This window comes from Lonchura striata, chromosome 13 (genome assembly GCF_046129695.1).
Source record: "Lonchura striata isolate bLonStr1 chromosome 13, bLonStr1.mat, whole genome shotgun sequence".
In the NCBI taxonomy this organism is placed as follows: domain Eukaryota; kingdom Metazoa; phylum Chordata; class Aves; order Passeriformes; family Estrildidae; genus Lonchura; species Lonchura striata.
In genome coordinates, this window is record NC_134615.1 from 23,512,990 (window position 1) to 23,525,001 (window position 12,012).

The window sequence follows — 12,012 nt, forward strand, 5'->3', positions numbered from 1 at the left end:
AAGGAGGCTGATGGACTGTTTTCCAAGGAGCCTTGAGTACCTGGCTGGCACAGAGAGAAGAGAGTTGCATTGCTGTCACTGCTCCTGGCCCCAGTGCGGGCTGAGCACAGCAACTGCCAGCCCTGGGCCGGGGTCCCTGTGCAGCCGCTGCACCTGACAGACCCAAATGAGCCCCCAGACAAGCCAAGGTGTCTTGGTCTCCCTGCTGACACACTCTGAATTCTGTGGAAACCACCCTGTAGTCCAGAATTCTTCTCAATGCTGAAAACATGGGGTTTTTTTCCCTAATTCTGGGGGAACTGTAATTTTATTTTGTAATTTATTTCCCTCTTTTTTCCCTTTAAGATGATTCCCAAACATTTATTGTGGGATTTTTCATTTAAAATAGTTTTCTAGGGGAATTACTGTGACAGTGATTTAATTGTTTAATTAAAATCTGACATTGATGACAACATAAATACAATAGGCACGAGGTGATACAGGCATTAAATAAGTGCAATTGTGGAATACATCCACAGAGTACTCTGAGCACATGGAGCCGCTCACAAAGAAATGATGTTCAATATTTATCAGGTTAGTGACTCCTAATTAAATGCCAAGACTTTTTTTCTTCATTTCTCTCAAAAAGCCAAGAAACATATAGATGTATTCCAAGTGTTTATTCCCATGGCAAACACATCCACTCGTGTTATGGCCTGCAAAACAAGCAAATGCACGTTACAAACCTGCTGTCTGACTGAGGGGTGTTTACTCAGCCTGACTGCAGCAGCCTTGCCAGGTTTGGGGACAGCTGTAATAGCCCACAGAGGTCCTGCCACTCCCACTGCCTCGAGTACGATGTCTTTTAATAATCAGGTATAACCCCAAAAATAGATTGGAGACAAAAGAATAAATGTTCCTTTGAAATGTCCCTCAGCCCAAACCTCCCCAAATCCTACAGCATTTCTTCTAGAGCAATAGTGTCTCCCCTCCAGCACCCCATGTCTCAGGAATAAGGGCAGCAGCCCCCCCAGTAACTGAGGCAAACATGACCCAGAAGAAATCCCTGCTATCTGGCTGAAATTGCTCAGCAGTGTGGCTCTCCAGCCGTGCTGCATTTTTGCATCCCAACAATGACTGTGCTGCTGCTGGAATATCCCTTTCCATGCTTCTTGCTGGGCGTCTCTAAATGGTATCAACTCGCTTCTGCGGCTCAGCAAGCCCTGTGCAATCCATCGCTGCCGATTGCCTGCCCTTTCCCCTTCCAAACCCAGAACAAACACATCTGCTCCAGCTCAATTCCCCTCAACCTTCCCCCCTTCTCCTGCTCAACTCCTCACAAACAAACTTTCCAAAGGAAAAGCCACCTTACCTGGCCAGTGCTTTGGGCATAGAGTCATACAAACTGATCAAGGCAGACATCCTAACTCCAGCACAGGGATTTGATTGCAAATTTCCATTGCAAAGGAGCAGAGGGAACTGGAAATCTGACAAATGCCTTCAAATTGACCTGTGTTTCCACAATGCACGCAGTGTTTAAAATGAATGGCAGACTTTATCATTTGGAGCTCCTTCAAGGACTCTGGCCTTCCATGCTTTGTTCTGATTCTTCAGACAAATTTCCAAGAAGCATAAAGCTATGGAAGTGGATGATATTATGGAGGCTTTTTCTAAGCTGAATCTCCCCCCTTCCAACAATAATTTTTCAAACCTTAATTTTAAAAGATAGCCTGGAACTTTTTTTTGGCTCTCCCCACACATCAGCCCCTTGTGCCCCATCAGCCTCCGGCACCGCGGAGTGTCCCCAGTCCCCCCGTGCTGGGTGGCCAGCGATGATGGGATATGCTTGTGGATCCCTAAAAATTCAGCTGAGTGCAGTGCTTTCACCACAGCAAAGCTGGCCCACCCCTGCCTCCTGAGCCCCTGGCAGCCAGGTCATGTCTCCAGGGGAAGACCTGATCTCGCTGCAGAACCCAGGGAACCAGAGCTGCTCACCCTCATTTTACATGTTAAAGATAACAACCATTCTTGCTGAGAGTCCTGTCCAGAAAGCCATATTTACTCTGTTGGAAAAACATTTTGCTTCAAAGTTGTTCCTCTTAATTTGTATATATTTCTACAAATAATAACTTCCCTTGAAAGCACTGCTATTCGTTCTGTCTGTTCAAAATAACAGAAATGAAATGATACAAATCTTTGCGCAAATACATCAGATATGCCATGAGACAAAAAAAGGGGTTAATCTAATAATTCAGCTGTGTCTTTAGCAAGTTTCCTATGGGAAAAATCAGTCTTATTTTCACTGCAGATCTGATACTAAGAGCTTCTTTCTGTTAAGCACATTAAAAGCTATTTGAACCCAAAATCCCATCTATGCGTATGCAGAGATACACATATAGAAACAAGATGCACCCACACAATTGCAGATGAGGCTGTATCAAAATTTCTAATTCAAGTAAGGGAAGCCCCATTTTATATTTTAGCAACCAGATTTTCTTTTTGCCTAGAACAAAGAATTCTTACGGGAAGTAAATTTTTTAGAGGAGACACACGTGCACATACATGTAATCATACCTAACGATTTCTGTGCGAATTATCCCTTAATTCCTTGGCTGTGTTTCGGTGTTTGCGTAGTGGTTTATCCGCCGGTCCTGCAGCCGTCACTTGTTCCTTCCCTTCTTTGCACACACAGCTTCCCCTCGCCACCTCTTTTTGCAACCTGGAAAACTGGGAACTCTCTCCTTCCCCAGCCTCCAGACGTCTGTGTGCAGGACGAGGGGCAAACCTCTGCCCTCTGCTCATCTGCTGTTTCCCTTCCCAGCCCGAGTTCCTGCCTTGCCAGGAGGGGAGGGAGAGATGTCCTAGGACTTGACCCCAGGGCAGAGCCTGCTCGGGCTGGACCAGCTCCCAGGAGGGTGGGGGGCCGCAGGGCGCACGCCCCTCTCCCCGCTTAACCCCTCCGCTGCTCCGCCGCCCTCCTGCTGCCGGGGCACTCGGGCTCGTCCCGGGCGCGCCGCGAGAAGAAAGACGGAGCAGCGAGGGGCTGCGGCAGGAGGAGCAGCGGGATCCCGAGCGGGGGACGTTTGGTTTGTGTTAACTACCCAGACAGATGCACTTCGGCATGTTTGCCTTTATGGGATCCATATGTTGTCATGGGAAATTAGAGGACAGCGGCACACAGCTCGAATTCGCGATGCAAGCGCAGAGACAACCTCCACGGCTCCAGCCCGCGCTCGCACACGTCCCTGTGGAGGTGCCTCTTTCTGGAGCATCCACAGGCACTCCTTTGCCCCCCAACTTCCCCGCACGTTTCCTTGTGCTTTGCTCTGCAAAAAGCGTGCCCACAGGCAGCACCCGCAGCCTGGGCCAGCAGATCCACAGCCTCAGGGAAAAGAGGCACTTTTCTAAGTTATCCCAAGTGCTAAAGACAAGGGTTACTTTATTTTCGCCTCAACCTCTTCCTCAACCAACGTTTGGTTCACGTTCGGCAAGAACAGCTACAAATTACATGCACCTTCCCAGGCAGCGTACCAAGCAGCCCTGAAAAATTCTGATTCCCACAGGGCTCCATGGTTTGGGGCTTGGTTGGTTTTTGGTTTGGTTTTTTATTTTGTTGTTGTTTTTGTTTTTTTTTTCTCTTGGGGTTGTGGTTTTTTTTTTTTTTTTTTTTTTTAAGAGTTCGGGGGGAGGTTGGTTTTGTTTTGGTGGGGTTTTTTGTGGAGGTGCTTTTTTGTTTTTTGTGGGTTTTTTTTTTTTTTTTTTTTTTTTTTTTTTTTTTTTTTGAAAGATTAGTGCATTACCAATTATTCTTCCATAAAACCAGACATGTATCAAGCAGGGAGTGACAGATTTTCAAGGGCAGCTTTTAAACGCAAACTAGTCCCCCTCTGGAGTCAATCCAAGCACCAGGACTCACACACACACGCCTGGGTCACTGGGCACAACAGGGCTGCAGGTACAACATCCACAGAACCGTGGCACCTATCGAACCCTGAGTCTTAAAACCTGCGACTTTCTCCCAAACGCCAAACACTCCCAGCAATGCATCAACAGCACAGTCAAATTCCTGATCCTCTTCCTTCACCCCCATCCCACTTAAAGGGACTTGTCAAAATTCCAAATGCCAACCCCCACGTTAAGAAATAGGGAAAGCTCAAGACATTTCATTATAATAGGTACTAACAAACATGCAGTTTATTACCTTGCAGTATAAAATACATCTACATTAAGGTTCTCCCAAATAGAAAAACTGACCGCAACTGCATTCCTTGTTCAGAGCTATGAAACAAACCGTGAAAATAATTACAGTTATTATGAAAATAGAAAAAAAGAAAAAAAAAATTTAAAAAGGGTGAGGGGAAAAAAAGGCAAAAAGGAAAAGCAAAAATGAGAGCTTCTTTAGCTTTCCAAGACATTATTTAATTTAGATGCATTTCTGCTAATAATAAATAATAGGGTTTTACAGAAACATGAAAAAAAACATATTTCTGAAGCCTGGATAGAGGTTCTTTACTGGTTCACCTCCTCCTAAAATTCAAATCCCATGTTCCCAGCCATCATCTACATTTCTCGATAGGGCTGGAATGGGGAGGGACAAGCTCCTGGAAATAAAAATTTTAAATAATAATCAGACATGGACTGAAGCAGAAAGTGAAAAACGTTACCGTTAGGCTAGAGAAATATTTATTTAATCAAAGCAGAGGTTCTGGTGGGACTGGAGGAATGTTGCATCCTCTCCTAAAAAAAAAAAAAAAAAAAAAAAGAAAAAGAAAAAAGGGGGAAAAAAGAGGAGGGGGGTGGGGGGAAGAAAAGAGAAAGCAAGAAAGAAAAAAGGCAGAGGCACAGCCGCCTCCTGGAGTTCCCCATTGTCCGGGGCCATAGAGAGCCCCAGAATGGCATTAAACTCACAAAAGGCACATTGTGCGGGGGACAAAAAAAGCCCCTTCTTCTACAATAACTTTTAGCTTCTTATTTTTAGAAAATGACAAAGCTGTTGCCAGCGATGGCTGGTGAAACCTGTAGCCCGGCTCCCAGCGCGGCTGGCCGCGGCCGCATTGATCCGCCGGCCCGCTCGGAGCGGCGGCCGCCAAGTTTGAACGGGGCCGGGCCGGGCCGCGCCGCGGGGATGCTGCGGGGATGCTGCGGGCGGCGGCGGCGGAGCCGGCGCGCAAAGTTGCGATCGCTGCCGGACGCAACTTTCCGGCGGCTGCCGGGGAAACTTCGGCGGCGGCGGCGGGGGTCGGCCCGCCCCGGCGCGGCCCCGCCCGGGGCGCGGGGGCAGGTGGCCCCGCGGAGGTCCCGCCGCCGCGGAGCGGTGCGGCCCCGCCGGCCGGCCCCGCGCCCCCTGCCCGGCGCGGCGCGGGCAGGGCGCGGAGCGGGGCAGCGCGGCGGGGCGCGGAGCGGGGCCGGGCCGGGCCCCCCCGCCGCGGGCTGGGGGCCGGCCGCTTGCCCCAAGTTTCGGTGCGGCGCCGCCGCCGCCGCGCTCCCCCCGCCCGCTCCTGCGCGCTCGCTCCCTCCCCCGCCGCCTGGGCTGAATCTTATTGATCCAGAAGGTGGCTAATTAGCCCTTCCCGTCGTGCCTGGGTAATGAGGCACATGCGCACTGCACTAATCAGCCATTTTTTGCAGGAAACTAATTAGCAGAATAAAGATCCAAAGAGTTTTTTTTCTTCCCAATCATCAGATCTGAGTCCGGGCGCTTCCTGCTCCGGCGACCGCCAGCCCCGCCGCCCGCTCCGCGCCCGCCGCCCGCTCCGCTCCGCGCCCGCCGCTCCGCCCCGACCCGCCGCCGCCGCTGCTGCTGCCGCCGCCCGCGGCCCCCTCTCTCCGGGGGGCTGCAAACTCCCCGACAACGATGCTGCTGCTGGGCAGCGGCGGCGGCGGCGGCGGCTCCCGCTCGGCTCCGGCTGCTGCCCCCGGCTCCCGCTGCTGCTGCCCCGGGCCCCTCCGCGGAGCCCCGCGCTCCTGCCGCCGCAGCCGCCGCAGCCTGCATGGGATCTGTAGCCCCCGCGCCGCCGCCCGGGATTAAAAGCGCCGCCGCCGCCGGAGCAGCGACCGCGTAAGTGGCAACTTTTCTGCCCTGTCCCCCGCTCGGGCTCCTCCTGCTCGGGGCGCCCGGGCTGCTTTGCATGGGGCTGGTCCGGCCCCCCCTCCCGTCCGCTCCCACCCACCGCCCCGGATCCCCCAGCAAACTTTGTGCCGCTCGCCGTCCCGGAGCCCCGCCGCCGCCGCCGGGGACGCGCAGGTGCCGGCGCCGCGGGGGCCGCTACGCGCCCGCGGACCCCCCCGCCCCGCCCGCCGGCCATGGCCGCGGGGCGCGCAGCGAGCGCGGCGCCCGCCCGGCCGCTTTGTGCGCGGCGGGGCCGGCGGCGGGGCCCGGCCTCGCCCGGAGCCCGCGCCCCCCGGGACCCCGCCGGGCCGCGGACGCGCCGGAAAACAAAGGGGCGAGGAAAGTGCCGAAAACTGCCCCGGCGGCGGCGGGCCCGGCCCCGCCGAGCCCCGCACCCCGCGGCCCGCACGGCCTGGCCGCGCGGAGGAACGGCGATTCTTGTTCCCCGCGGGCGGCTCGGTGCGGGAGCGCGGCGGGGGCGGGCGGCACCGCAGGCCGAGCCCGCTCGGGGCCGGGGTTAATGACTCGGGGCTGCATCGCCCGGCGCTTATCGCGCTACGTGAAGCGCGGTCCCTGTCGGTCCCCGCCGGGACCCGCCGCGCTCGGGTTCCCGCTGCCGCTCGCACCCTCCGAGGGCAGCGTGTCTGTGTCTATGTATGTGCCCTGGCTGTGCGCGGCGTGCGTGGGTGCCACGCACACGCGGGATTCGGACTGTGAATTATTTATAATTTGGGTTGCGTTTGTGTCTTTGTCTTCTTTTTTTTTTTTTTTTTTTAATTATTCAGTTTCTCTCACCCCCCCCCCCCTCCCCTCCGCCCCCTCTTTTTTAAAACAAACAAACAAAAATTGGTTCCGAGCAAGGTCTCTTTCTTTCTCCCGCTGTGCTTGGGGCTGCTCTCGCTATGTCCTGGACTCTTAACGCAACCGTGTCCCCTCTGCGCCGGCTGTCTTTCTCCTCTTCTTGCTCCTGTTTAATATGGAGCAATTTTCTGGAGACTCGGTGACTCCCTCCTTAGGGTCACATTGAGTTCGAATACGACTGAAGGTGCAGGAATCCTGCAACGGAGGAAATAAGAGAATAGAGAAAATGGGGTCAAGTTGGCTGCTTAGAGGCCAAAACTCCCATAGCTGCCTTTAAAAATATATGTATAATATTTGGCTTTCCTCGCTGTATTACGGATTGCAGCTTCCCCTTTCAGGTATTTTCCTTACAGCTTAAAGCCCTCGCTTCCTTTTGCCTCCCCCCGCACCCTCCCCCTGTTAGGGGAGGGGGGGGGGTGGAGGGAAAATAAAAGGAAAAGAAATGGGGGGGAGAGAGGGGAAAAAATAAAATCCATTGAGTTTAGGCAAATAAGGTTTGGTCTCCGTATCCTATTACAAAGCACTTTGAATATGCAAGACATCACACAAGACCAGTTATTCCAGTTACGACAAACTTAAAACGAGAAAAAAAGCGAGGCATGTTTAGATTGTAATTTGTTAGAGCAAGATCCGTATTTAAAATTCCATCTTTTAAATATTTTTTTTCCTGCCCTTGCTTTATATCCAACCCTTTCTAATGTCTGGGTTGGGTTTTTGTTTTTGGGGTTTGTTTTTTTGGGTTTTTTTTGCATTATTATTAAAATCTTTCCATCGAGTTTAGGAAGACCGCTGCGAGCAACACATTTTCTGTATTTTTGTTCCTGTATCTCGGAGGAGAGTTGGCAGGGATTCTGTGGTTTGCAGTTACACAATATGTTATCATGTTTTTAATCACTAAATCATTGCAGTGGTTATAGATTTACAGTCTTAGGGTATTACTGAGCGGCGCAGCGCAGCCCGTGTGTGCGGGGACATACGAGAGCATGCCGTTAACATGCTCGTGAACTTTGCTTTTAAATCATTTCCCGGCCGAGCCGCGGCAGAGTGCGGAGCCAGCGTTTTGGCATCACCCCTCCACGCACTTGAGGAAAGTTTGTGCAAGCCTCCCGGCAGGGCAGGAGCTCCGATGGGCGTCGTGCGCGCCCCGTCCTGCGGCGCTGGCGGTAAGCGGCGGGTCAGGGGTGCGAGGGGTGCCCAGCGGGCCGGGAACACCACCTGCACGGCCGGGGGGATCGGGCAGCCCCACCGGCCGCCCTCTGCTCCCGCTTCCCGCTTTATTATGTAACGGAGCCCTCGGCAGCATTAAAAATTCAGCATTACAAGCTGATTGTAATGCTCCCTCATTAGGGAGCACTGTCTGGTCCGGCGCTGAGCGAAGACGGAGCGTGGCTTTTCGGCTGCCGCGGCCGAGAGGGGGGCGAGCGGGGTGTCCCAGGGCCCCGGCGGCAGGATCAGGCCGGGCTCCCCAGCACCAGGACGTGCTGGCCCTGCGGCCAGGCCCAGGGCTCGCCAGGCTTCTGCTCTGCCGCCGGCCGAGGGCTTTCCCCTGCGCCGCTGCCTGAGCTGCCTCCTGCCCGGTCCCGCTCTGCGGGCTGTCTTCCACTGGAACAAAAGCGAAGAAAAGGCACGTTAGAGGGGAGTGAAACTCTGCATCTGGCCCCAGAAGTTGCTTTGCTCTATTTGTATTTTCTTCTCCTCTTTTCTTCTTAACGCGGTCATTTTGTGAACAGAGGGCAGCAGGAAGTTGGCTCCAGCCGCTCTCGCGCGCAGCGGTGCCGGCCGCAGCAGCACCGGTCCTTAGCTGCAGAGCCTCCGGACCCTCCCTCCCACCCTGCTGCTGCCTTTTGTTCCCGCAGGACCGAGCCAAGGTGCTGCTTGGCAGGCCGGGGCGGTGCGGGCAGGCCCTTGTGCCTGGCACCATCGCCTGGCCTCGTCGTGGCCGCTGTCACACGGGCCCAGCGGTGGCTGCTCTGACAAAAGCAGAGGCGTGTGTCCCTCTTTCATCTCTCTGCGGTGACCCCCGCCCTGGTTGCTGTCGGTGTCACGCCAGAGGCCAGGATTTGCTTTGGGCCTGGTCAGTGGTTGAACGGCTTCAGCAGGAATCGCTGAATCCCAAACTGACGGACGCACAGCTGGCTGCGTCAGCCTCCCTGTTAACACCTCCTTCCGCTTTCCAAAATAACAGTAATAGCACTAATAATAATAAAAAAAATGTTGCATGGAGAAGCAGAAAAAGGACTAGTGGGCTTTTACATCAACTTTATTCACATGCCGTGTTTTGTTCTGTGGGGGCTCGATCCCTTGTGGGAGCGTTTCCCTGCCAGCATTGCTTTCTCATCTGCGGTGGGAGAATTTTTGGCAACCATCTTCTGTGGGTGCTGGTGCCGGCGTGCGGTGGCCCTGCCGGGGCTGGAGGTGTGTTTGCGCTGCGGAGATCGATTCTGGAGGGACAGGCTCGGGAGAGGCCGAGCATTTCACAGCTCCCGCATCCCTTCATCAGAGCACGGCCAAGGTTTGGCCTTTGTGTGGCTTTGGGGGCCGTGCAGCCGTGGGTGCGTCCGGCTGGCAGGAGAAGTGGGCTGTGAACAAAGCCAGGTCAGGACAGGTCCCTCTGGCCCAGCACGCGCCAGACCCCTATGCCGCTTTCAGGCTCCTGCAACTGATGGCTGTGGGGGCTCCAGCCCAGGAGGGGCCCCCGGGGCCACAGCAGGTGCCTGTGGGGGCCGTCCCCGCTGCGCTGCTCCTGTTCCTTAAGGGTGGGTCACTCCCCACGCCGACGGGGAGCCCTGGGGAGATGCAGGGGGAGACCGGAGAGAGGAGCTCCTCTCTGGGGAGCAGGTCTGCCCTTCACTCCTCCCTCTCTGCTCGACAGCCAAAATTCAGACTGGGTGTCCAGCGTATGGCGGCAGCCACGGGGCTGTCGAGGGCTGTCGTGGCAGGAGAGTGGGAATCAAAACATCTGTGCGCAGGCCTGGGCGCCGCAGCCTCTAATGGTTTTGACGGAGCTGTTGTGGTCTGTTGTCTGGAAAATCTGCATTCTGCGCCGTGCCCGAGGGGGCCGCGGCACCGCAGACCGTGGCGGTACCTAAATATAACCGCCTCGCGCCGAGGGGTGAGGTGAGGGCAGCGGGAGCAGGCCGCCCGCTCGCCTTCTGCTTTGTCTCTGATCTGCGATTCAGGCATTTTTGTTTGCTCCCGAGGTTGGGTTTGTGTGTAGGCAGGGATTGGAGAAATAGATAAATTCTAGCTAGTTTAAGAAAAAAAAACAACAACAAAACAGGGTGGATGAGCCGGGCTTCCCTCGCTGCAGGCAGCGGTCCTGCTGCTGGGTTGGGGATCCCACCAGCCCCGGCCACCCCTGCGTTCCTCGTTCCCCTCGGAGATGCTGTGGGTCTTGCTGAGGTCTCGCTGCGCCGGCAGGAAGCCAGAGCTTCCAGCGCTTCCGCGTTGGCTGTGCCGGACAGACGTGTCCGTCTGTCGGTGCGGGAGGTGGGTGCTCGTCACCACAGCAACGCTGGCTGTGTGCGGGGCTGCCAGCGCCAGGTGTGGATTGTGCGTGTGTCGGAGGTGACTGTCAGCGCAGTCCTAGTTCGTCCCCACACAAAATTACTTTTTGGTTGGGGATGTCAGGAAGGGAGCTCAACACGGGCCGCAGCTGGTGGTGGCTGCCACCATGTTCAGGCGCTGCTGAGGTGGAGGGACAGTGGGATGATTGCGGGTGCCGCTGGCAGACTGCGGCCACCCGGCTTTGCCCTTGAGTTTGCTGCTGGGAGAGACACTTGGCTGTTGATTGTAATTTCATTATGTCACAAGTGCCAAACATGCCTCTCGCTACGAAAGGACCAGCAGTATTTTTCTTTTTTCCCCCCAGAAAGCAAACATTTCACAGTGTTCTGAACCATGTGGTGCATGTTACTGTTGAACGTGAGGTTACCCTGTGGTAACCAGGCTTTCAGGTATTAAATCTGGTGAGGGCTGAGCTGTTCAGGTTCCTTGGCTTGGCAGTAATGCTGGAGCAGACAACGTGCTTGGCAGCTCTGGTAAAAGGTTTTCTCTTGTCCTCCACCTGCCCTGGTGTCTGGGAAAGCAGAGACTGCAGGGCCTGTAGCATGTTAGCTCTTAGTGTTTATTTACGTGGCCCAAGCGTGCCTGCTGAAACATCGGCTCCCTGCCCAGGGAAGATGGGAGCTGTTCCCAAACCCTCAGGTCCCAACAGCAGCGTACCCTGTGTTCTACCTTGGGCTCCCAGCTGCGCTTTCCTGGCTGGTTGGCTCAGTTGGGTGGCAGGGGGTTTAACCCTCCTTCCATGCTGCCACCGGCCGCCTCGTGCAAACAGATCGGCACTCGGTGCGGAGCCCGGTGCGCAGACAGAATTGCTGATGGTGACATGGCGATGGTGTGCTTGATCCTGCTGGGTCGGGCACTGGGTTTCCTGAGTGACTGTGACGTCTGGTGGTGGGCTCAGAGGGTTTTGGTCTTGTTATAATGGACTTGAGTGAAGAAGAGGGGAGTGAGGAGGGTGAGGAGGTACAGCTGGCTGAGCTGCCATCAGGTGCAGGTTGTTGGGGCTGAGTGCAGTCAGGTGCTTCTTGTCTGAGATGATGCAGAATCTGAGGCTTCATGTCCAAGGTGTGTCTGCTGAGGTACCATGTGGTGGAAAAACACGTCGGCAGGCCTGAAGGTTGGTTCAGGAGACAGAGCAGGGGAAGTGCACAGAGCTACTTGGCGTTTGAGAGCTGCAGAGTCTGCAAACCAGCCCTGCTCCTGCAGTGTGAAGGTGTTCTGGATTCAGGCTGCGCACAGCAGCCTGTGCTTTTCAGCTGTACCTCTGGTGTTGCAGAGGCCGGTGCCCAGCCCCTTGGACACCTCGAAAGCAGAGCGGGTCTCTGCCGTGCTGGGTGCAGGAGGCTCCCGCACGATGGCTGCGGAGGCGACGCTGCTGGGCTGTGGTTCCTGGGGTGTGCAGCGTGACGGGGCTGGGTGTCGGTGCCGGCGCAGGGGCTGCTCTCGGGTGAGCTGGAGCAGCGTGCTCGTGGCTCTGGAGTGGTACTGCCGGGCGCTCC

At 55.3% G+C, this 12,012-nt stretch overlaps 1 protein-coding gene and 1 long non-coding RNA gene across 5 annotated transcripts in view; one reads left to right on the forward strand and one right to left on the reverse strand.

Moving 5' to 3' along the window:
* Positions 1-401: 401 nt before the first annotated feature.
* LOC110468811 (uncharacterized) lies at positions 402-2,984 on the reverse strand. Of its 2 annotated transcripts, XR_004148780.1 has the most exons (3): positions 2,554-2,984; positions 1,352-1,616; positions 402-695 (listed from the first exon to the last, which is right to left on the reverse strand). It is a non-coding gene; the product is annotated as an uncharacterized LOC110468811 (long non-coding RNA). The 2 variants fall into 2 exon arrangements; XR_002465153.3 differs by lacking the exon at positions 2,554-2,984 and having other exon boundaries at positions 1,352-1,664.
* Positions 2,985-5,864: 2,880 nt separating this feature from the next.
* ZFHX3 (zinc finger homeobox 3) overlaps positions 5,865-12,012 on the forward strand; it is a 123,553-nt gene continuing 117,405 nt past the window's right edge. For 2 of the 3 annotated variants that reach the window (XM_021526901.3, XM_021526902.3), the window contains exon 1: positions 7,930-8,112. The gene's annotated coding sequence lies outside the window, so the exon portion shown is untranslated. Of the gene's footprint in view, positions 6,038-7,929; positions 8,113-12,012 lie in introns of those variants that run through there. The other variant, XM_077786405.1, reaches the window with a different exon arrangement.